We start from the raw sequence: 23,487 nt of genomic DNA, 5'->3' as shown, positions 1-23,487 counted from the left end.
GAAAGGTAGCCAAGAAAAGTAAGATATGAGACCCTGCAAGAGGTCTTTTGTTGCTAACTGGAGAAGTCTAAACAACTAGGTTCACAAGGCATCTGACTTTAACACATGAAGAAATAAACCAGTCCCCTCTTCACTAGACCGAGTTGAGGGGCTTTGTTTGATGTTAACTGAAGAACTTACTTTTTGCGATCTGCTTGATGCACAAACAGAAGACAATGCTTTAAAAGAAGCAAAAAGCAGACAATGGAATTGATTTATAAATTAGTTTCAGCTCTTTGTCATACTTGAAAAAAATATAATGACAATTCAAGGCTCTTGTCATTCACAGAAATGCAATAAAAGTCATAGAACACAGGGGCCAAACTTCATTTAGATATATATAGACAACACAAGATAGATAGATATATATATATATATATGTATAAAATCTTCCTGGGCTTATGTAGTGCTTTTTACAACAACTGAGAGGCAACATGGACATTGCCTACACCAGCTATTGTAAAGCACAGAATGAGCTCTAATAAATTTTGCCCTTGTTTTGGAAAGGTTGGAGGACTGAGTCCTTATCTTAAACACCAAACATGGTCAATTTTATTCAATGGGACTACTCATATAAGCAAAAACATTTGTATATATAGCTATTTGCAGGATGAGACCTAAAGCAATTTTGTTCTCCTTGACATTCTATTTCATGCAGAGGCCTTTTATTTTCCATATACAAGACTCATATTTTATACATGGCAGCTTGGAGAGCCCCACTTTCATCAACCTCAGTACCTTTTTGAAATCCTCTGATGTATTACAAGTCATGCCAGAATATGGCAATTCTGTATTCTGCACTTGAGCTAAAGGAGGAAGTTGTTTGAAAAGACAACATAGAAAGTGAAATAAGACATATAATTTGGTGAAGAAATATTAACTCATATGATGCATGCATCTTTCATGGTTTTTAGGTCACAGAGAAAATGCATATGAAGTATACACAGGTTGTGTGAGCTGGATTTGGATACTTTAGGATTAAAACCTGAATAAAAATAAGTAAAACAATTATCTGAATAAGCAAACATTAATAGGAAATAATTTTCTTCATTTTCACTTCTCTGAATAATTATACCTGTGGGCTACTATGAATAATTTATGACATGGCATGCAGTTTACATGTAGCCCTGAAAGGCTATGCATTTATAATACAATTCTGGGGCAAACCATGCCTGGTAAGTGACTTCTACACAAACAATCTTTCAGCCTTAGGATACTTTAAGCTTCTGTTAACAGAGCAAGGCACTTCATTAAAAAAAAAATAAATAAATAAAACAAAAAGTATTTTTAGTTTATTTAAATCTCTTGCCCACAAGTAGCATTCAATAGTTCATTAAAATCTTGTAACACCAAACTTCCTTTAAGCTTCGCAAAATATTGTCTAACTACTTTATATATTGATCTTTACAGTGATTAAATTTTTAAGGCACTTGAGATGAAATTCTGGTAAAAGCAATATTCTCTTTTTCCCAGCAGCATACAAATTATGTTGTGTAGCCCAAACCCAAAGCACTCTGATTACCCTGCACTGTTTTTAAAAGCACAACACTGTTTCAGAAACAAAAACCGGGTGCATAATTCTAATTTTCTGACCAAGTAGAATACATGGGGACCATTTAAAACAATTACATAACATTTATCTATTGTAAGTCCTATTTGCCAAGAAAGAGTTTACTGTAGACATACTAAAAAAAAACCCAAGAATATGCAAAAGCCCATTTTTTTTTTTATTTTTTTTTTTTTTTTGGTCTTGACCAAAGATTAAAAAGCCACCTGGAAGAGTACAATAGGACTACACATTCTTTTCCCTGAAGAACATCATGCAGATTTGTAAACATGCAATTCTTTGTCTTCCAGCATAAGTAAACTAGAGGAGTACGGTATAAAAAGATAAACTATAACAAAAGCCATTCTGCAAAATACAATTCAATCTTTATGTATAAATTATCCATTCACAATACTGGCGCCTTTTAATAAATTTTGGCCTTTAAAGTATTTTTTTTTTTTAGCTTTGTTTCTTTCTAACACATTTACTGTCTTTATAGTACATTTTGTTCTTTCCTTTTCAAGGCGGAACAGAAATAATAACCACCAACAGAAACTGTATTTTCAAAGCCTGTAAGTTTTCTCATGAATTCTTTTCTGCTTAAACTGTGTATTTCAAAACTACATCTATTGTGTTCTTGTGCACTTTTAAGTTCACAGACTGGAGTTTGTCTTTTCATCCATATTTCACCTGTACATCTGAACCTATCTTCACAGTGCACGACAATGTTCCTTAGAAATTAAAAAAGAGGAAAGAAGCAAGAAACATGTTTCTGACAACCATCCAAAGTCCACCCACTACCTTTTGCTAATTATATCTCAACAGCTCAGCTCTCTTTAAGACAGAGAAGGAAGCAGATGACACTGTCAGAACGCCAGTGGAAAGAGTAAGGCAAGCAAGCAAGGGAACCCCAGGAGGGAGGGGAATCAAAAGTTACTGAATTTTGTAGCAACTACTGACACCCAGCTCAATTGTATGTAAAGATTAGATGTGCTTCAAACCTGCAGTGAAGCCACTGTATGCCAAGAAGTACCATGTGTATTCCTTCTGTGCAGAAAAAGGGCGGTTTGGACACAAAATTTGATGTCAAAGATGTAAGAAAATTGCCTGGTCAAAATAACAAATAATGACTTAAAGTTCTTCCCTTAAAATAACTTCCCTTGTCCTAACATCCTCCGTCTTCTGCTACCGTATACTTTTACTTCTCTCCCAACAAAAACACAGCTTTTGAGGCTGGACTACTGTATCTCTGATACTTTCTGCCTTTCAAGATCTTTAAGTAACACTAAGCATCTTGCCTACCTTCATCCAGAGCCACCCTCATCCTACTAGTGGTTTAAGTCACTGAACACATACTAAAAATACCCATTTTTATAAACAAAAGTTGGTACTGGACCAGTGACAAAACTTACTGTTACGCCTGCCAGGAAGAGGTGGTAAGCAACACCTACCCCTACTTGGAAGCTGTTGATGTATTTGAAAAGTACATCAACTTTCTTTATGGAAAAGTAAAGGTCACTGGCCAGAGAACACAATTCCCGGTGTCCTTTCTTGACTTTACTGTTCGCCATTTTGCTGCAAGAGTGATTACTCATATAAAATTCCCCTTCCATAAACATGTTAAGCATATGCTTGGATATGATGTAAGTTGCTTATAACATTAAAGTACACTAGCCATTTTGATAATCAAAGTTTTAGTATCCCCTTCATTATAAATGAAACAAACATTAAGGTTCTTAATTTAATTCAGACCTATCCAGGGAAGGGAAGAGGAGAAACAACACAGCTACACAGCACTTACGTGTGATATAAATGAGGAAAAACAAGTTAATTTTGAATAGGGGGAAAAGCAGCAAAACCAAACATTCTACTTTGATTCTGAAACAGCAATGCAAGCATCCACATTTTGCATTAACCCACCCTTCCCTGGTATCTATTGCAATGGCACACCACAAGAAAACTTCATCAAGGTTAGTAACACACATATAATAACTAGAACAAATTTCTATGGGCACGATATCCCTGCATACTACTTTTAATGCATGAGAAAGAGAGAGAAAGAGATGCTGTTGCATGTAATGATTCCCTTGACAGTATACCTTAGCCAGTTTCCTACCCTTCTTGCGGAAAGGGCATGTCAAGAGGAGAGATGACAAGACCAAAAAAGACCATGTTGTGGCATATCCTAGCAAATGCCAGTATAAAAAGAACATTAAATGCAAAGATGATTCAGAGGAATATGGCTTAACCTTACATGAATGCCAGTTCTGTTACATAGTAAAAAAACCAAAAACCACAATGCACTCTTCCTCTGATATCACCTTGCAATTATCATTGAAATGGGAACTATAACATATGATGCCAAACATTTTCTGGTTTATAAAATACATAGATGGCATCAAACAGCGTGTAATTTCCTACAGAAATACTAATTTTTCATCTTTGCTGAATTAGTGGCCATTCCATAAATTAGTTAATCTCAAAAGAACTTACTTGTTGCTTGAAAATCAGTTAGCAAGCATATATAATAGAGCAGCCTTTACACTTGACACAGGTTGGGAAACTGAAAACATCTCAGCAGAAGAGCAGCAGACCTCGGAGATGGCCTGGATATCACGTGCCAGATGCTGACCATCCATCATTTCTACATAATTTCTATAAAAACAAAGCATCGCAGCATTCTGGACTGTCCCAGAACCAGCTGAGCTCTTTCCCAACAAGCAAACAGGTAGTTTTCATCCCGTACTTAGGCAAGACTGGTCTCTATTGTTAAGCCAACCCACACTTCCCCACTCTTAGCTGCAAGGAGACACTAGCAAAAGACAGAAACCAAGTTAATGAGTTACTTTTGAAAGAGGAAACTGAGACACTGGATTTCACCCATCCAATGGAAAACACGTCTGACACCTCACCAATGTTTAAGTGTAGCAACCAAAGAAACTAACTAGGAGTGGAGTCTGTATTTCATTCATTTGGCTATTCCACATGAAAGACTCCACCAAACTGGATCTTCATTTAATATTATCTTGTTCCCTGAGAAAGGTATTGGCCAGTCTTCAACTACCTATGCAAGAAATCATATGGGAGCAGACAGATTTCAGAAAGCACACAAGGTCACAAAATACTGACAATCCAGTTAAGTGCCAGTCATCAGCAGAGCATACTTAGGAAAGAGAATAGTCAGTTCCTGAAACGGAACATAAAGGGACAAGCAAAGTCCAACATGTTTTTGGATCTGAAATGCTCTAAGCACATCTTACCAAATTAAAAGAAGATGGAAGCTTGCATGCAACCCCTGTCTTCCAAATTGGGAAGTATTTATGAAGGCAGTTAGAGAGTAAATCAATTTAGCAAACTTTTGATAACTGAAGACTTAGAACTTTTATTTGTATGAGGTACTAAGATTCATCTGGCCACAGAAAAATATGATACCTGAAACTTTCTTGGAGTATTAACTACCATGAACTTTTTGTTACCTCCTTGGGAATTCGAAATTATCTTTTTTACATAGAGTGGTTTTGCTTTCTTGTCCAGATATTACTCATCTAATACAGAGAATGATTTTTGTAAATTACTGTATTCTGGAAGTTAAATATATGTGTATTATATATAAAGAAGTGTGTACATCTAATTGGACCAGCTATGACTAAGCAAATATAGTACCTTGCCCTCATTTTCACGTACATTTAAGCATAAACCTGCTACAAAGCAGAGGAAAAACACCTAGTAGAAACATTTTTCTTTGAATTTACATTTCTAATGGAGTAAAGAGAAATGCTTAAGGGGGGATTTATTTTAAACCAAAGGATAGACATAAGAATGCCTGATACATTTATGGCATACAGTATTTTACTGCATAGATACTAAGAACTAATGCAAGCAATTTACCAGAAGAAATCTCCATTTTCTTTATGGGGACCTGGTGCTATACCATCACATAGGAAGTCTAAATCCTGTCATGTACTTCTCAGAGCACAAACATCTGGAATAATACAACCTGAAATAAGTAATTATTTTAATGCAATCAGAAATACTATCTGCAAAACTCTTGCTAGGCACCCTGTACTTTAAATGGTTTATTAAAAAGGAAAGCTGACTTATCTCTAGAGATCAGTCTTTCAAATTAATATCTTTTATGTTCTAAATAATGTATTATAGCTAAGCAGCACAGAAATTGGAAAATTTATGAGTAACATTATAGATGGTTATAAAAAAATAACCTTTCCATTTTTTTTTTCTTGAAGGAATCCAGCATACTATTCTTTTAAACTCACAGTAAAGCATCTGCAAATACTCATGATATTTCTTTTTGTATTTTCAACTGACAGCTTTCCTGCATTAATACTGAACATGTAATAGCAATAGCCTTTGGGGAACATATATGCTTTTACATGCAATTTCTATCCATAAAATAAAGTTGGAGAACAAATCAGTCACAATGGTCAGCAGAGCTTCATAACCCAGTGTAATGAATTTCCCAATATAATAGACATTATGAGAATTTTCATATTTTCAAGAACAGTGGATTAGAGATAAATGAAAAATACACACACCTGCAATATCTATACAATGCCCAAACTTTTCTCTGTCTTCATGATCTGCCCCATAGCTGCTCAATGTACAACAGGATTAAACAGCAAAAATATACAGGCACCTGAAAATGAAGACTTAGCCAGAGTGACATACTGTGTCACATAACAACTGCCCCCAAAAAAACAGTTTCCTCACAACGCTATGAAGAACATCAAGTCATGCATCACTTTGGCCCCTATCAGGGACCAGAACTGAGATTATCACCAAGAAACTTCTCTTTCTCCACTTTCTAACCAAGCTGGCCAACATCCTAACTCCTTGTCTCTCACTCACAGAATATGCAAAAAATACATAGACATTCCCCCTGAAATATGCTTTCCTCTGCAATGCGGGCTTGTTATCTTCTCAGACCTCTCAGGAAACATGCAGAACACCAATGTGGAAAATACATGCACACTCACATATTTGGTCTGTAAAGGAATCTGCTTTACACTACACCTTCCAACTTATGTATTAAGATCCCATCTGAGCAAAACACAGTAATAAGACATAATAAACATGAGTCTGGAAGATTATTTTATATGCAGAGCATATTTTGATAGTGGTACTGTGATTGTAGTAAATGCAGAAAAAAATTGCAGAGCAGTAAATTGAATACCTGCACATTCTTGGGTATCAATTCTTCAGTAAAAACAAAAAAACCCAAATAACCCAACCAAAAAAACAACAACAAAAAAAGCCCCACTTTATCGTGAATGATAGTTGCATAAGGTCAATGACAATTAAATTTTAAGTGTTCCTTTCATGGTTCAGCTGGTGAGGCTTCCTATATAATTTGCTAGAATATACCACATATAAAATGAGTAATGGCGCTTGTATTTGTATTCTGTCATTCTCTATTAGTGTTGTGTACAGAAAACAAGACCCAAACAGTTAGTGATAAGTGAGGTGAAGAAGGGAAATGAAAATGTCAAATGCAGGAAGAAACTGTTAAATGGCACCAAGTGCCTGGGTGAGGTGTTTGTCTACCCATGTGCTGCTTGTCTTTCTCAATCTCTCATCAGAAAGGACAAGGAACCTCAGGAGGGATGAATGTCCTGAGTCAGAAGGATGGAGTGGTCTACATCCTCAGCTGCCTCAGGCAATAGCATGCTTGCCCTAAACTGTCAGTTTATGGTCTTCACTGCAATCTGCCTCCTGTCAATGTAAAATTCAGATATTAAAATCCGATGTGACTTGAAGTGTTCAGAAATAAACACTATATATAATTTATTTTTTTTCCAAATGTTAGAATGATAATTACAAGCGTTTTCAGGAGGTATCACAGCAGAGGAGGGGAAACACATTCCCGTATACCAACTTGCCCCATTTTTCATTCAGACTGATGCTGATAGATAAGAGAATGACTGGAAGCAGTTGGCCCAAATGACCATCTGACCATGAAAGAGAAATATGGCCTAGAATTTGAAAGGAACTCCTAATGGAAACGTAAAACAAGAGAGGAGCAGCACTGCCATTACTGTCAGTAAGAAAGGACTGGAATAACAGAAGAAAGTCAATCAGAGTAGTTAAAAATGAGGAGAGACACAGAAACATGCTTAAGTTTCTACATGTCAGTTCATGTCCCCTGTTTCATAATAAGCAAAGAGATGATAAAGAGGCAAGCTGACAGGTTGTATACTCACTATTGCTCTCAAGAGATGAGCAACACAACAATTCTGATTGAAAGACCACAGGCCACCTACTTCTACAAAACATCATGAAAACGTTAGGTACATCCCAGTTTACCCAAGTTCTGCTTTGTCTTTTTCTTTTTAGAGTAATTTTATTTTTACATGTGATGCTGGGTGTTTGCATACATGGCAAACAGAAGAGGTCTATATGCACATACAATTCAGAGCAGCTATTTCCCTTTTAGAGGATGAAAGCTCACTGAAAGGATTATACCCTATTTCATCACAAAAGAGTGATTTAAATTTTATTTTGTTAAATATTCCTTATACCTAGGGATTTTAAAGAGTTATTATTACATTTGATAACAATATTTTATAAACGGAGGGACATTACTAGTATTAAATATTCTGGAATGCTTCCAATAGTACCACAAACCATGGACATCATACCTCAGCCACCCACAGACACAAAGTCAAAGCAGGGATCATAGAATCATAGAATGGTTTGGGTTGGAAGGGACCTTAAAGATCATGTGGTTCCAACACCCCTGCCATGGGCAGGGACACCTTCCACTAGACCAGGTTGTTCCAAGCCCCATCCAGCCTGGCCTTGAACACTTCCAGGGATGGGGCATCCACAGCTTCTCTGCGCAACCTGGCCCAGTGCCTCACCACCCTCACAGTAAAGAATGTCTTCCTAATAGCTAACATAAATCTGCCCCCTTTTAGTTTGTAACTATTAACCATTCTCCTGTCACTACAGGCTCTTGTAAAAAGTCCCTCTCCAGCTTTCTTGTAGGCCCCTTTAGGTACTGAAAGGCTGTTATAAGGTCTCCCTGGAGGCCTTCTTTTCTGCAGGCTGAACAACTCCAACTCTCTCAGCCTGTCCTCGGAGAAGAGGTGCTCCGGCCCAGCCCTCTGGTCATCTTCGTGGCCTCCTCTGGGCTTGCTCCAACAGGGCCATGTCTGTCTTGTGCTGGGGGCCCCAGAGAGTGGTTGGCTTTCTGGGCTGCAAGTATGCATTGCCAGGTCATGTTGAGCTTCTCACCCTCAAGACTTTTTTCTCAGGGCTGCTCTCAATCCATTCTTTTCCCAGCTTGTATTTGTGCTTGGCATTGTCCCAACCCAGGTGCAGGACCTTGCCCTTGGCCTTGTTGAACTTCATGAGGTTCACGAAGGATCTGACAGTATTTTACCAGCAGACTCTAAAATTCACGTCCCTTTAATGAAGTCTAGACCACACTGGGGCCTTGCACTGAATGTTTTCATTACAGAAAGTTTTCATTAATTTACTGTATAGCCAACTAAACCAACTGCATTGTTTGTAAGATCTCCAATAGAGACTTTCACTTACAGTCAGATTACAAACTTAAAAAAAATCATTTTATATAATCTCTATAGTCATTAAAATCAACAACACAAAATTTCATTAACTTTTATATTCAGAAGCATCCTAGACCTGCTTTGGTTTTTAACTGAACTCCACAGCCATCGAGTTGAATGGCAGCACAGTTACATCACAATTTAAAGCATCTGAAACCTGAACTCTACATCCATGTGACAAGGATGAATGTCAGAATCTTTTGAATTTTACATGCAATACATTTAGGACTGGAGATTGTACTACAACAGAGTCTATTGCTACTTTCGAGCAAAACTAGGTGTCCCTTAAAAAATCAAAGCCCAGGCAAACATATGCTGGTAATTTAAGAACAGACAGAAGAGGTGAGAAGGTTGCTGAAAACACAGGCATGAACACACTAGCTCTGGCTATTCATACCCAATATGCCAGATACTTTAAGCAGGAATCCAGACAAAGTGCACCCAGTGCAGTTACTGTCTTTAGGGACATCTGCATCAGAATCAGGAAGATTCTTCTGAATCACCTCCAGAATCTTAAGTGGTTGCTGGCACAGATCACACCTTGGCAAAGGTGCATGCTTTAAATTTGATACAGTCCTCAGAAGCTGACTGTATATTTCTGATGAGGTTCTGTGCCAAGCCAGACCATGTTTTCACCTTCTCCCCTACATGGAGAGCACTGCTTCCAACTAACATCCATATATAAACGGAATAAAAATGGTTGAAAAGATGTAAAAACTGCTTAAATTGAGAGTAATTCAAAGAAAGGGATATTTACACACTGGTTTTGATTTTGCAGTGTCACTCCTATTATTTGATCCCATCAGGAGAAAGCAGCTAAAGATGCAGACTCAGCAAATTCTATCAATTTTTGTTGTTTTCATTTTTAAATGCAGAATTGTCTGAATATCTCAGATTGCAGCCTTTTCCACTTAGAGCCACATACACACACATACATACACTATATATATATATGTATATTTGTGTGACTGTACGTGGCTCTATCTCCATCCTCACCAATCAATTATTTGGTGTGATAAACAAGTAAACCCCCCCCCCCCCAAAAAAAAAAAAAAAAGTTCAAAATTAACTTACCCACCTTACACCCCCACTCTCTGGAAAACAAGCCCTAGCTGAAGGCCAGCCAGTTTTCTGAAGACCTTCCACCCCCCTTCTCTCTCCAATGACTCCCAGCTTGCTCTCCTTTCCCTTCCAAGCTTCCCAGGCTCTGACCTTTCACCAGCTGAGGCTTTTTGCCTCTCAGCAGTCCCTCTGCCTCTCACTGCCTCTTTCTAGTTCCCTCCAGGACTCTGCTTTTGCACTAGCACATAGGGCAAAATATGCTCCATAAGGCCCACTGATAACATTTGGGGTAAGGGAGGGCAGGGGAAGAGTCTTCCGAAGACAAAATTATTTTTAAGGAATTCCCCAACAGTGTTTCAACATTCACTTTCACAAAACAAGAGTAAATGTAGTAACACGGGTAGGACTGCCATTGTGCCTCCACCAGCACAATATTCTCTGTGGGGAAGGAGAGAAACAGGGCAGGGGGGCATGGAAGGAGAAAAAGAAATAAGCAGCCTCGATGATATACGACACAAAATTTCTCTCCTAGCAGGACTAATCTCCATTTACTCTACTAAGATGGAGTTTCTTTATGGAACATTTCATATACAGCAGGAGATTATTGATTCGCCATCCATCACAGACAAATTTTATTTTTATTTTTTTTTAAACCTGACTGCTTTATGGAGTTCTACTGGATATGTGTAATAAGATTGTTTCTTATTTAATGGATTATTCCCAGGTGCAGAAACAGCATCCCAAATTTAAAAGTAATTCAGCTTCACCCTCATCCCACCATAACTATATATCTGCCTTAACAGTATGATCATCATTGACCACAGGTCAGATTGCCTCAGGTCAGATGAATTTGCAATGATCTTATGATACTAAAATAACTTAATTTGAAGGGAAAAGAAAGCCCCAAAAGATACAAGTAAATGGCAAATTGCTTATTTGTTCCTTCTAACTGCAACAATCATGGAAAGAGCAGCTCACTTTCAAGTCAGCCAGAGTTTTCTAAATGAAAATGGGTTCTCATCCCTGCCCTTCACATGCCAATCAGTGAGGCCAAAAAAGGCCTCCAAAAAGCTGAAAGAGGAAATGCAGCTTTTTTATTCAGCCCAGTGGAAAACAATCCTGATACCTTTTCCAGTATATGCAGATTCTGATCATAAAAACATTCTGGGGGTTTTACTGATAATTTTTTTTTCCCCCAATAAATTATTATTAGTCAACTATCCTCCAGGACTGGATAGTCTCTCCAAAGCCTTAACTAAGGGCTCCTATTAGGAAAATTATAGCCAGCCAGTGCGTAAGGGTATGCATTAACAGTCACAAAAATGAAAATGCAACTGTACCAATTTTAAATTTGAATACACTACGGTGTTGCTTTTACCCCGGCAGCTCTGATATGTTGCTTAAGGTTCTAGTTAATAAAAGGTCACTGTTGCTGTTTTTTCCTTTATTTTTTAATGTCAGAGAAATCCCCAGGGTTGTTGCAAAGAGTTCTGCAAATGCCATAACACAGAATGGAAGATAAGTTTTGGGGCTTAGGGTAGGCATCTGCAAGAACCCAAACCTTTTTGGTCCCCAAGGTGACAGTGAAGATAAGTCCACTGTACAGACTCATACAGAGCTACTGAGGGCTACAATGGTCTGCTCTCTGTGCCCTCATCGAAAATCTGCAGAATGAACACCACCTTTCCAGAAACTTCTATCTGCTTGTAGCATATACTAATCATCTAGTATTTCACCAAGTCAGAAGATGAGAGACTTGGAGAGGACAAGGACTGAAAGCACACGATTTAAGCAGAATAACTCAAAAAGAGTCACTTGAGAGACAAGCGGTTCAGCACAATAAACTAATAATTTCCAGACAGAAAAGTCTCTCTGAATAAAGCAACTAGAGCGCTATATGAAAACAATGCAAGCCAGCAAGACTTCTTAGCATACCTAGATCCTGCTGACTCGACATAACCTTAGGGATGGTTTTTATTTCCTGAAAGTACAGCTCCTATTTACAATATAACCTAGGTATAAAATACTTAAGCACAGTGTTTGCTTAGACAAGTTTACTTCTCTTTTTCTTCTTTAACAATTAATGAGCCAGAGAAATAATTATCTTTAAACAAAAAGATAGTTTGGCTTTGATTTTCTTTACTTATTTCCTAGTTTATGGCTATGCAAGTCAGAAGGTGAGGAAAGCTGGCAACAGAAAAGAGAGTTCCAAATTCTAGTATTTAAAAAATGGAATAAATATGAACCAGAAGAAAATTGCATGTAATTTAGGCAAAGAACAATTTCTGAAGGCAAAAAAGCAGAACAAGAGTTTTACTTAAACATCTTACCCAGTTCCTTTGGAGAATCTTCTTTGAGATGGCAGAAGAAATGAGTTATAAAATCCTGAGCTTTGAAGTTTTGCTCATTTGATATTTTACATTTCAGCAAGTATCTTTTCATTATTCACTAATTTCCTTATATTATAGGGCACATCTATAAACTCAGACTTAACTAGCTCACGCAGGACCTCAATATCAGGATGCCAATTGGCTATTTAAGAAATGCAGAGGATATTCTCCATCAGCCAACAAAAACAGTCAAAGCACCAGGGTTAGAATGAGATTGTAGCAACTCAAATTAAGGGTGCCATCGCTATCAACTTCAGCTATAATAAGGATTTTCATTATAATTTATTCTATTTTTAAATCAATTCTCTTGAAAGAAAGGTAGTAATTAGATGTGAGTAGATAAGTGGCAAAATAAGAAATTTGGAAGAAGTTTTGAAGAGTTTCCATCCATTTTTCATGCTATTTTTACTCCTCCAAGCTGCCTAAGTATACAGAACAGTAAATTAGCCTTCCCTGCCCAGAAAGTCTGACTTTCTTACTTTTTCTTAATCTGACTCTTCTCTCATCTACCTGTGGACAGAAGAATGCTGCTAAACACTATAATTACCCCCTCTAGAAATTACAGAAGGAAATTACAACAAGTAAAAAATAATCAGAAGGTAAAACCAGCAAATTTAAAGATTGAAATCTGTATTTTTTGCAGAATGAAGAAAAATAAACTACTATGCTTTCATATTTATACATAATATTGGTAACAGGAGATGGTCACTCAAAAATATGGAGCCCATGAAACTGGGCATGATAGCTAGCACATTTCTAACCCAGTTCAGCTTGCAATAACTGTACTTCTTCCTATGTCCTTGCGCTGAGGGGAAGAAAAAAAAATCCACATACAACATAAAGAACTGTGAAGACACAGAACGTTTCAGACCAAAGCCCCAAGTCAGCTTTCTGCTTCACATGGTCATAGCTGAAATACAGTACTAATTTTTCCTTAAAATGTAAACACTTAACGATCCGTGCCTGCTGCTCCTCCATATTAGACAGCTGATGCTGAAACATAGCTCACGATAAGAAATTACTTTAAACTGTGCAGAATTCTGCTGCCCTTACACCAGAAAATGTAGCTCTACTGGCTACCAAGGCACTAACATAATCCCAAAGTAGACAGGCCTTTATTTGTCTGAAAGTTCTCCTTTCTTCAAGGGAGACTTAAGTCACACTATGGCAGCTGCAAGGAATATGATGTTCTAGCTACAGCTCCAGGTACATAGTGGATGAACAATTAACATGGTATTTTCTGATTTTCTACGCATACTGCAAGGTCGCTATATAGCCAGAAGCACAGAAGACCTAAAACATTTTCATGATAAAATTACATTTGGGCATTTGTTATCACTGCTAAAAAGTTCACATAAGGGGTCAATTTTTACACGATAAACACATAACTAAAAATCAATACATGTGTTTGCTGAACAGCATGCAGAGCTCTCATCTTAGATAGCCAAATGCCTTCATTCGTTTACCTTAAGGTGTTTTAGGGTTTTTTAAGTTTTTAATAACGACCACCACATCAATGCCAATGAACTCAACAGATAATGGAATCTAAAAGCAAAAGGTTTGTTCTAACAGTTGTTGCTAACTGCCAGTTAAGAGCACAGGGTACATAAGAAGCCAATGCACTGAAATAAACACTAACAAAATTTCACCTGGCTTTGCAAGGTAGTTATGCCTTCACATCAGCTGAAGCTGATAAATTTCCAAGTAAAAAGAATAGTGAAGAGCTTTGCTTCTCTCCGACCCACCTCCATACTGCATCCAAGCAGGGATCTGTTTGGCCCTAGCAAGGACCAGGATAGGACTGTCCTAAGTCCCCACAATACTTCCAGTGATGGGAGATCGGGCAGGTGTACATTTTGGCAAGTGGATTTATAGATAGGTCACAGCTTCACGGCTGACCTGGAGGCTGTGTTATTTTGGCAGCAGAATCAGGAGGACGTCCTCAGTCCCTCACTTTCTGTGGATCACAGCCATCAGTATGATCCATGCTATAAGCCCTGCAGCAGGACATTTCAGGACAAGTTTTCCATGCTGGGCCACACCCCGTGCTGGCTGTGGCTCCCTCCGAGTCCTCTTCCTGACACAGAAGGCAAAGGAAGATGGGCCTGCAAGTGGCAATTTTCCTTTGATGCATCTTACACAGATCTATCAAATATCTTAAAGGTAAGGTCAGAGGGAGTTTGAAAGGCAATCAACTGACATAAAAATCAAAAAATACAAAAGAGGCTAGTGGACCTGGAGGCAAGGCCAGCGGCTGATCTGCAACAAGAAGTAGCCTGATAAACTTTTGAGCTTTAGGAAAAGTGGGCAGAAACTATCTGGCCACCGTGGACAACCTTTCCGAACTCTGTTCGGCACAACCCTTACATGGAGCTTTGATATTTCTTGATAACGGACCTAATACTGTCAGTGCAGATGAACTAGAGCTCATTTATGCCTGGCTGTGGTTATATTGTAGACAAGGTGTTAGCTGCCATTCTCTCCATCTTTCCCATCTCCGCATACGAGCCAAACAGGATTACAAAGTTGATCACTTCAGCCATTACTGCACTTACAGTGTTCTTCTTAAAGTACTATTTAATCAAAAGGAGAAAGCACCTATAAATCCTCTTTTATCTCTGCAAGTGCACAATAATTTGCAAGTTCAATATACTGTGTAAGTTACAAATTAAATCAACTGCTAGCATTTTGAAGAGTTCTCATTTTTAAAAGCTAGTGCTTCAGCACAGAAATGAAACGGCTCCTTCTAAAAGCTCACAAGGAATATAAAAACTCCTCTGGTTTAGTACAATTGCTGTGTTTTATAGGGATCAGACATTTCAAATGCATTTTGCATTAATAATACTAACACTCTAGATGCATTTAACTGAAAAACAAAACTGAGCTGCTTTCAGTATGAATTTGATATCAGATGTGTTATGGCTACATTTAAAATAGCTGCCCATTATGTTTCTTGCTTATGTATGCATATAAAGCTGTTCAGAATTAAGTCCTATAGGGATTTTTCACATGAATGCTAGCAAGTATTCTGAAAATTTAGAGTCTGTTCATCTATATGGATATCTTATAAAGTTACTTTGTAGATTTGGGTTTATTTTAACTTGGAAAAACAAATACACTGTATTCCCTAAATATTAAGTGATGCATACAAGAGGGAAATATAAACACTATCAAAAACATGCAGCTATTACTCAAGTTTATGTAAACTGCAATACCTGTTTACCAGCTTAAAGGTACAAGACAGCAAAGGTGTCATTTAATTTTAAAGGATCAACCACACACTGTGTATCTGTTTTAGTTTACAGTTCTACCACCATTGCTGTTAATGACAAACTGCAACCTGATGCATCAGAAGCTAATCCTGAGGTTTAAACAAATTATTCCCTATTATCTCTTGGCCTTAGAATGTGCCACATCAGAAATCTGATGGATTAATGAAACACTGCTACCGCTAATTGCTGACACAGGAGTATTTAGGGCACTGAGGCAATCACAGGAATAAAAATAATAATTTAAAAAAAAAAAAAAAAAAGAAAGAAAGAAAAAGAAAGGGGTTCCCAGCCTTCATCTGCAGTACATTAATCAGTTACACAACGTCCTGTTGTGAAAGATCACTAAACAAAACAAGTCTTTTCCATATTAAGCGTTCCTTGATTCAGCAGCTGTACAGCTAAAACCAAAGACACTAAATACTGACACAAAGCAAAAGATGAGTAAATAAATGCTTTTACATTGATTTCCTGTACAACTGTGCATAATGCAGGAAGGTGTTAATGAAAATGAGAAAACTCATACAAACTTGGGGCCTGTTCACTAGGAAGAAGTTCTGGAGAATCTGCAAGAGTGTACTGATCATCCTTACTTTTACTGGCATCAAAAACTGTTTGGTAATAAACATATCAGCAGAAACCATAGCTTCTTTTGCCAAACAGTGTTCGTTCATTGTCAAGACCTGTAAAGGAGGTGGAGGTGTTTTGTTTTAGGTGAATGACCAGAAAAAGCCCCTAAATACACAAACACCTCAATTGTTGATGACCAACCTACTGAGCTCTTCCACATTCTCACCAATTTATCCAGTAACAATATGAAAGTTTAGTAAGTTCTGTAAAATTCAATCGTTTGCTCTAAAGTCCCTTTAAAAAGATCCCCCACCCAAAAAGAAAAAAAAAAAGAAAAAGAAACAAAACATGTGATGGGAATACACAGATTACAGAGAGGTATATAATAGATTCTCTTTATATTTAATTTAAAAATACCAGTCATTTTCTGTGATGCACCAAACACCAATATGCACATTCACTTGCAATATCACAACTGATAGCAATTAACACACACCAAAACCAAATAAATAAAAAAAACCCTCACACAGGTGAACAGAAAAGATGGCCTGCCACTCTTTGACAAAGGTAAAGCACTAAATTAAATGGCTATTCAATTACAAGGAAATATGCTTAAAAAACTTCCCTTCCTTTGCCCGCACAATGAGAAGACAGGACTTTGTCGTGAGAGGACAAGGCAACACACAGATGAAATTTAGAGAGCTGACAACATTTATTTTGACCAGAAACAAATTTTAACATTTATCTGTCTTGCTTCAAAGTTAAAGACCAATAGTCACCAATTAATGAAATACACATATCGACTAATTGCTCATGATTTTGTACAATGACTTGAATATACAAACATCCACTCCTAAATGTGGGTTAATGAAAAGCTAAGGTAACAGTGGTTTTCCAGCACCATACACTGGTTAGGATTTCCAAAATTCAGAAACCTCTCAAACCGCCAAAACCTGCAAGTTAAACAATGAAGCAGCAGCGAGAGGCCGTGTTTCCAAAGCAAGCCAGAGCACGTGGAGAGGCTGTTACTGCAGGCTGTGCCACAGAACTGACCTTGATTTGTAACTTCACTGCAAAACCTGTTCCACATAGTCAAAGAGAAGTAACCACAGATACCACAGCATCTAATACTTGGGTATCCCACAACTGTTATCAGTGCAGTTAGTGTGGTTTGCTGTAGAAAACTGAGTAGCTTTTCATGACAAAAACTGATTTAAATTAGTCCCCATCACCAGTAGATTACTGTCCATAAAACTCTTTCCCTGAATGTAAGAACTTGAATTTAGCAATAGACGTCCTGAGAGAGCATTTCTATTTTATCTCAAAGAATGTCTAGTGGTATTAAACAAAAATCTGAGTGTTAAAGCTCTAGGAAAAGTGATATTTAAAGAGGTCTGCCACCTCTTACAGATACTACACAGTAAATGGTAGATGTTGCTGCTTCTTGTCAGTGTTTTAAAGAACTTTTTAAGTGGAACAGGTGGAAAAAGTATTTGCTAAGCTAACTGGTCCACAGATTTAAAACAAGAAAGTGAATAATGCAAAACCAGAAGTATGTTGAAATTCTGATTTCTCTTACCATACATATCTCTACTAAAATATCATTCACATGCTCTTACACATTATTTTCCCCTATTTTTTGTTGTTCAAAGATGAAACTCCATCCATTCTAGAAATCAATATGAAGCATCATTAAAATTATCTATTGCAAGATCAGATGTTATCTGAAGATTTTAAAAAGGATTAAGATGCTTTGCCCTAAGAAAAGAAAAAGCCAAAGACTTGCTGTACTGCAACATTTTTGAATATGTACTGTAATAGGCTGAAAAAAGATTTATGAAAGCCTGAAGTTATACTAGTATGCTTCTAATGTTTTATTTAATTTTTATTTTTTTTAATTTTATTTAATTATATATATTGTCTTCCTTTATTGTTGATAGGTGGGAGAAAAACTTATGGTCATATAAAAACCTTCAGGACAAAAAAAAAAAAAGGGAGGAGGAAAACCCTAGAAAAGTGACACTGTACAATGTCATTTAAACTGTAAGAAAAGGCTTTAAATCAGAAATCTTGTAATTTACAATACTTAAATAAGGCAATGTATTTTACTGCTTCAAAAACTCATCCAGTCTCTTTTTTATTATTATTCAACAGATAAATTAGTAGAACACTCATAATGTGTCATTGCATTTCAGCTAATCTTTCCATCTAATAAAGCAGTAACAGTAATTTTAACTGAAATTATCATCCAAAAATGGCAAATTTGTCATTCTGCAAAGATCAGGTTTCCAAGGTTTTTTTTCAAGACTAATAATATGCACTATTTGCTATAACTCTCTTTAAGGCTTTTTCAGATTACTCATGATGGAAATACCTTTTCTACTGGGAAACATCTATTAGTCAAAATCCAACTGTTAACTGCCAAAAGGATATTATTCCTTCTTATTTTACTACTGTTCTGACAGAGCAAATCTAGTATTTAGAGTAATTACTTGTGGTATGACATCTGCTCCTGACTAGAATGACTACATTTGGATTTTAAAAGTTTGTGGGTAGAATACAACAGATCCAGTATTATTCAGCAAAACTGAAATATACCCCCACTCCCTCCTACCCCTACCCCCCAGCCACTAAAAGATATTTAATTATTTAAAAATTCAATTTAATTTTTGAGGACATATGCACAGAGTGAATCTTCAGAGACAACAGCAATGTCTCCTCTGCTTAATTTACTTCTTTAAATTAGTATTGCCGTCCTAATATTTTCATTATTTCTTCTTTAATCTTCTGATTATGTTATGTATGTAGGTTTATTAATGGATGGGCTTAGTGCCCCCAGTTAGTGCCTTTAATTATTGGTTCCTTGTTGGATTTTTCCTTCCTTTTGTACTTGGTAGTCAGCCTTCAACTGGTTTTAGTTTTTCACTTGCTTTTTCTGTTTTACTTAAAGATAGAGCATTTGCTTCCCTAGCAAGTATAAAAGTATATTCATAACAGCAGTAAGCGTTAAACGACACTTTCATGACTGTGCTTTTACCAAGGTCATTACATTTAACATTACTCTTTGTTCCTTTGATCTTTGTCACCTTTGTGGCTGATGCTGTCCTGGCCAGAACATCATTCACATGTTTCACTTTCACCTGCCTTCTCTCCATGTTATAATGCAGCTCTTGTAAAAGTCATTATGTTATACTGGCCACAAAGTGACACATCTGTTTACTTGTATCGTCTCTGATTTTTTGCTATACAGCAGCTGATTTCCAAGGGTTCAGTGAGTTATTTGTTAGCGGGAGAGAGGTGGAGGCGTGGGGATTGGTAGCACCGAAATTAATTTTGAGTCAGCTACTTAGGAAAACACATTTCTTTTTGTATTATACTCTGGCAGAGCTTTTCAGCAGGGGATGCCTAACTCTGAAATTGGTTGATTCTGCAAAACTACACAACACTGACCTTCATGAAAAGATGCAAAATGTTCCAGTTCTATCAGGATATTTTCAAGGAGACAACAGCTATTTAGGAACAAGCAGATCAGAAAAGCCTGTAGCTTTCCTGGAGACAGATGTTCTTAATATAATATTTTTGTTTCTTACACTAAGTTAATTGCACATTTTAACTGCTGATCAGGTAAATATTTTGGGATACTAACTTATTTCAACTATCCTAAGTCACCTTTCTTCTTCGTAAGAATCTGACTTCAGAGCCCCTTGCATTTTTGGGCATTTTTTCAGTTCAGGGATGAACTAAAACACAAGCACGCTAGAAATTCCTACATCATAATTCAACTTCCACACAGAACCCTCATTAGCTGCTATTCAGTCCACAAGCAAAAATGATGAGCCAGCATCTTGGTGACAGCCTGCATCAGGATGAAGGTCTTAGATGGTACTGTCCCTCTTAACGTTCAATTCAACTCTTCCACTTCATGTCACTCACAACCGAAGAAAGTGAACAACCTAACAGCCAGATCATTTACCTAATATTTAAGTTTAACCATGCTGAAAGTAGTATCACTACTATTTCGTGAAACCTTGTTTTACATTCTTGATTGTTAAGCAGCACGTATGTGGCTGAAGCTTGTTTTTGCTGAATGTTTTACTGTTTCAGTCTCATATGTATCAACTAAGACTTAAATAAAAACTTTGTTTCAGATGTTGCTCTGAAGCTAGATAATTTGGGCACTAACTGACTTCTGAATAGAAGTCTAGCTGACATTTACCTCTCCTGTTTAATACAGAATTAGTTCTGCTCATACAAAAAAAAAGGACAGACCTTCGCATTTCTAGTTTTCTCATTATTTGGGGCAGGGGGAAGCAACCTCACTAAAAGTGTTGCTCTAAAAGAGATGCAAATTAACAGAAATGGAAACAGCTTCCATATTTCTTCTTCTTTCCTCTGTTGGTATTTTTTTGTTGTTGTTGTTTGGCTACTTGTGTTTTTGTTATGCTTTTTTTTAACTATCACAGAAGTGTATAATCCATGCTTTGCCATGTAAATCCCCTATTTCTCTTTAGGCCAAGGCTAAAAAAAGCAGTGACAGACCAACCAGCTAATCATATTCTTCAACTTAACAACTGCAGGCAAATGACCTTAAACACTGCAAAGTTTCATCAAGCCCAAATAAAAGTAATAATTAATTCAATATAACATATATAAGCCTAAGACCTGTCCTTAGGACACAGTAGAATGTTAAATACACTAAAAACAGCTCTGAAAGAAAACATGCTGGTGAAGAACCAAATTATCTTTCTCAGAAGCCCTCTTCGCTGCATGACACTTAAAAGCAAGTTTTAACTTGCATATTATCAAAGTTAAAGGAAGAAAATCAGCACTTTCGCTTCTTCCACCATGGAAAAAATAAAAGTTCTAGGAAACAGCCCAGGATTTCTTGCCACAAATTATCACAACTTCCTCAAAAGGGTATCTTCAAGTTTCCCTCAATACCCTCCTGCCTCCTGTTAGCTGCGACAGAGAATCCCGCAGTGACGTTTCCAGGTGTACAAGCAGCTGGCCAGGCTACAGCTGAGATTCTGCAGCAGCTATTTCCCCTGCCACGCACTAACTTGAATCTCTCTCCTTCACTCAGTCACCCATTTTTACACAACTAACAGTATGTAATTACCTCTGATGTTTTTTCATCTGTCAAATGCGGAGAAGCAAGTTCCAATGTTGCAACAAGGGACTGACAGAGCAACTAGAGCAGTCACGTTAACCTCACCACTTTGGACAGTAAGCTGCAGATACAGTGCATCTGGCAAAGCTGAAGCTTTCGTTTCTGACTCAAGGTTTACATAAAAAGAGTGTACAGCCAAGATAACCCATACTTAATTACACCTGAGATTTCCTGATCTTTGTGTTCAAACAGCACACTTGGTGACAGCACGGTGAAAGATTACAAGCTAGTTTTCATTACAGTTATATCAGTATTAATCACACAGGAATAATCCCATACACCTTCACTTGCTTCCAATGCATTTCCCTGATCAAATTCCAGAGGAAGTTGGTTAAAATTAACCAGCTACATTACTAAGCACCAAGGATAGGCCAATGAAACTGACAAAGTTACTGACTGCTTTTGAACATTCACCAGTTTATGGATAATACCTTGACAAACTGGTGTTTGCTAAAATGGAAATGTGAAACTTAAAAAGGAAAATATAACAGTTTTGATGCATTTTTTTAATGAGGCCTTTACAATACTATATCAAGAAAATCAGAATACTAAAAAAAATATTTCATTACATTTGTTAAATTAACCTAAAACCTAGCTAGAAAGCTCGAATGGTAACTACTTAGGGAAAAAAAAAAACAAACCAAAACACACAAAAAACCTGACAAAACACAACTAAATAGGTGTGAAGTGGGAGGTCTTAACAAAAATGTTGAATAGGACAGTGTTAACAACCTTAAGAATGCTGCACCATTCCCAAATAGAGTTTGAAGATGACAGAAAGGCTGAGAAAGAAAGTAAGTGATAAAGCATTACAAAGCAACCTCAGTAACATGTAGTGAGACAGACACTAGTAAATAATCATTTTGACATACAAAAACTTGTATTTAGAAGTGAAGGATGAGTGTGGAGAACAAGGGCCTCCATGCCAGGAAGAAAGGACTAAATGAAAACAGTTAAAGTATTTAAAAAACAACCAATCCAAAAAAACCCAATCAAACAAATGTGGCTTCTTCAGAGAATGGTGGTGCCAAAGAAACACATATGAAGAGTGGGTGGGAGTTAATACCGGGACATTAAATGCTAAATGCTGAAGTTCAAAGCGGACTTAATTGTGGAACCTGCTACAGCCTAGAGCACAGAGGCAGACAGACCAATACACACACACATTCCCTTCTGGTGATATAATCTACAAATCATGCAAAAACTTCCATAACCCAAAAGCCAAATTAGCTTCCTTTTAAAGGAAAGAGAAACAAAAGAAGGAAACTGGCCTTTAACAGTTAATAATCTCTGACACTCTGAATTTTTTGGTTCTGAAACACTTCTCAGTTTCAATTCACTGTTAAGACCAAAACAGAGGGAAGGTCCTTGCCTAGCAAAATCAGCTTTCCACAACAGCAAACTATTTTGATTTTCTAAATAAAAAAAGATCTCCACAAGATCTCCATAGCAAAGGATACAGACTACTAAAGCAGTATTTCAGTACAAAATTTCAGTAAAGCTCTGATGGAGGATTGTAGAGGTCAAATGTGTGGATACTATTAAAGCAACAGAAAAATGAAAAGCTGTAAAAAGGGGCAGCCCTGAAGGTTGTACAAATTCAACTGGCAGAAACATAATTGGTATTCTCTGGATTTTTTCATGAGCTCTAGCAGCCTTCAACATTGCATATGCCACTGTGTTGTATGTAAATTAAACACTAAGTACATCACATATACACAAACTTCTGCTTCACCAAAACATAGTTATATACATATTTATTTAATCAACAGAAATTTCAAAGGCAAAGAGGTATGGAAATTCACTATTTCTGTAGTAAAGTAATGGCTATTAAGAGTATGGATATGAGAAA

The 23,487-nt window shown here is 37.0% G+C and overlaps 1 protein-coding gene across 10 annotated transcripts in view; it reads right to left on the bottom strand.

Moving 5' to 3' along the window:
* PTPRM (protein tyrosine phosphatase receptor type M) overlaps positions 1-23,487 on the bottom strand; it is a 481,575-nt gene that overhangs the window by 420,600 nt on the left and 37,488 nt on the right. The gene's annotated exons all lie outside the window — the stretch shown is intronic.

The sequence above is a fragment of the Falco cherrug genome, chromosome 3 (genome assembly GCF_023634085.1).
Source record: "Falco cherrug isolate bFalChe1 chromosome 3, bFalChe1.pri, whole genome shotgun sequence".
Taxonomy (NCBI): Eukaryota; Metazoa; Chordata; class Aves; order Falconiformes; family Falconidae; genus Falco; species Falco cherrug.
The sequence above is the reverse complement of the archived record's forward strand: the minus strand, read 5'-3'. Positions and strand labels throughout refer to the sequence as shown.